This window comes from Phacochoerus africanus, chromosome 4 (assembly GCF_016906955.1).
Source record: "Phacochoerus africanus isolate WHEZ1 chromosome 4, ROS_Pafr_v1, whole genome shotgun sequence".
Lineage (NCBI taxonomy): Eukaryota > Metazoa > Chordata > Mammalia > Artiodactyla > Suidae > Phacochoerus > Phacochoerus africanus.
The window spans coordinates 47,549,937-47,553,187 of record NC_062547.1 but is presented as its reverse complement, the minus strand read 5'-3'; the positions used below and the strand labels follow the sequence as shown (position 1 = coordinate 47,553,187).

The 3,251-nt window shown below is 40.6% G+C and overlaps 1 pseudogene; it reads left to right on the top strand.

The window, feature by feature from the left end:
- The first annotated feature begins 492 nt into the window (after nt 1–492).
- Nucleotides 493–904, top strand: LOC125124510 (glutaredoxin-1-like; annotated as a pseudogene).
- Nucleotides 905–3,251: the final 2,347 nt, after the last annotated feature.

The window sequence follows — 3,251 nt, the reverse complement described above, 5'->3', positions numbered from 1 at the left end:
CCCTGGCCCGAGAACTTCCATATGCCATGGGCATAGCTGAAAAAGAAAAAAAAAGAAAAAAGAAAGGGGCAGTTCCCATTGTGGCACAGCGGAAATGAATCCAACTAGTATCCATGAGGATGTGGGTTCAATTCCTGGCCTCACTCAGGGGTCGGTGATCTGGTGTTGACATGAGCTGTGGTGTAGGTCACAGATGCAGCTCGGATCTGGTGTTGCTGTGGCTGTGGCTAGGGTGGCAGCTATAACTCCGATTAGATCCCTAGACTGGGAACTTCCATATGCTGCCAGTGAAGCCCTAAAAGGCAAACAACAAACAAACAAACAAACAAAAAACCTGAAAAGACAATCCACAAAATGGGAGAAACTATTTGCAAATCATATACCTGATAAAGGATTTATATCTAGAATATAGAAAGAACTCTTACAATTCAATAATTTTAAAAAATAACGCAAAGGATATGAATAGATATTTCTCCAAAGAAGATATGCAAAATGGCCAATAACCACATTGAAAACTGCTCAGGGTTTTACACCCGAGCAATACCTGCAATTGAGGTTTCCTCCAGGGAGGCAGCCACCTGTCAACATGGCTCAAGCTTTTGTGTGAACAGCAAAATCCAGCTTGGGAAGGTGGTGGTTTTCATCAAGCCCACCTGCCCCTTCTGCAGAAAGACCAAGGAGCTCCTCAGCCAATTGCCCTTCAAAGATGGGCTTCTGGAATTTGTTGATATCACAGCCACCAGTGACACCAACGGAGATTCAAGATTAACAGCTCATGGGAGCCAGAACGGTACCTTGGGTCTTTATCGGTAAAGAGTGTATAGGTGGATGCACTGATCTAGTAAGTATGCATGAGAGAGGGGAGCTCTTGACTCACCTGGAGCAAATTGGAGCTCTGAAATAATTACAGAGCAGACCCAAGCTGATAGCCCCCTTGAGAGCTGGATGGCAGTGCAGATAATGACAGAGCTTCCTGGTAGATGGACCTGGGGCTACCTTCACCCAGCTGCAGTAACTGTTTACTTAAAATTCTGAAATGTGTTAACCCAAATAATGGGGGGGAGTGGGTTTTGGGGGGAAAAACCAGATTTTTCTTCTGATGCCATAGTAAAAGTGGATCAATTTGCCCCCCCCCCTCACCCGCCCCAAAAAAAGAAAACTGCTCAGGATCATCAGACATCAGAGAAATGCAAATAAAAACACAATGAGATACCACTTCACACCTACCATAATGGCTATAATCAAAAAGGTGAAGTTCCTGTCATGGCTCAGTGGTTAACAAATCTGACTAGGAACCATGAGGTTGCGGGTTCCATCCCTGCCCTTGCTCAGTGGGTTAAGGATCCGGCATTGCTTTGAGCTGTGGTGCAGGTCTCAGACTCGGCTTGGATCTGGCATTGCTGTGGCTGTGGCTCTGGTGGTGGCTGCAGCTCTGATTAGACCCCTAGCCTGGGAATCTCCATATGCCGTGGGTGTGGCCCTAGTGAAAAAAAAAAAAAAAGACAAAAAGGTGATCATGGCAAATGTGAATGAGGATGTGAAGAAAGTGGTACCTTCATGCCCTGTGGGTAGTGCTATAAAATAGTGGAGCCCACTTTGGAAAATAGTCTGGTGGTTTTTGAAAATGTTAAACATAGAGTTACCATATGAACCAGTAATTCCACTCCTTGGTATATATACCAAGAAAAATGAAAATATATGTCCTGAGAAACAGTTACACGCAAATACTTATAGCAGCATTATTCATAATAGCCCCAAACTGGAAACAGCTCAAATGTCCATCAACTGATGAATGGAGAAATGTTTATATTCATACAACGGAATGCCCATGCAGCAATAAAAAGGAATGAAGCACATGACGCATGCTCTAACATGTTTCAAAATGTTATGCCAAGTGAAATCAGTCACAACAGACCTTATAATATATAATTTTATTTATGTGAAATGCCCAGAATAAGTACACTTATATATCTATGGAGAAAGAAAGTAGATTGGTGGTTGTCTAGGGCTGGTAGGGGTGGTATGGGGTGGGAGGAATTATAGGCATAAACAGAGTGACTTAATGGGTATAGCATTTGTTTCTTTGTTTCTTTCCATCTTTTTTTTTGTCTTAGAGTGACTTAATGGATATAGCATTTCTTTGTTTCTCTGTTTCTGTTTGTCTGTCTGTCTGTCTGTCTGTCTGTCTTTTTAGAGCTACATCTGCAGCATATGAAGGTTCCCAGGCTAGGGGTTGAATCAAAGCTGTAGCCTCCGGCCTACACCACAGCCACAGCAACTCAGGATCTGAGCTACAGCTCACAGCAACGTCAGGTCCTTAACCCATTGAGCAAGGCCAGGGATTGAACCTGCATCCTTATGGATGCTGGTCAGACTCGTTCACCGCTGAGCCACAATGGAAACTCCAGGTATAGCACTTTTCCTGGGGTGATAAAAAAATCTAAAATTGATTGTGGCGGTAGTGGCACAACTCTGTGAATATACTAAAAACCACTGAATTTTACACTTTATGTAGATGAATTTTATAGTAGATGAATTAAATCTTAAAAGGTTATTTAAAAAATACCCTGTAACGGCACTTTTAGCAAATGGATGGACCTAGAAATTACCATGCTAAGTGAAGTCAGTCAGACAATGAGACACCAACATCAGATGCTATCACTTACATGTGGAATCTGAAAAGAGGACACTATGAACTTCTTTGCAGAACAGATACTGACTCAGACTTTGAAAAACTTACGGTTTCCAAAGGAGACAGGTTTGGGAGTGGGGGCTGTGCTGGGGGTTTGGGATGGAAATGCTATAAAATTGGGTTGTGGTGATCACTGTACAACTATACATGTAATAAATTCATTGAGTAATATAAAAAAAGAAAAAAAAATATCCTGGAAGTAGACAATAGTGAATTAATGCTGCTGAATTACACTGAAAAATGGTAAAAATTTTGTTTCATATATTTTACCAAAATTTAACATTTTTAGATAGAATGTTCAAAATAGCAATATTAAAAATAACCAAACACTGGAAACAAGGCAAATGTCCATCAATGATGAATGAAAATATTGCAGAATATCCATGCTATACATGGTTGCTATATTCATGCTATACATGAATGAAAATGACCAAATTCCTGCTACTTGTATCAACATAGCTGCATCTCACAAAAATAATACTTAAAAACAGAAGTCCAATGAAAAAGTGTGTATATTTTATTACTTCATTTTTATAAAATTCAATAACAGGCAAAACTT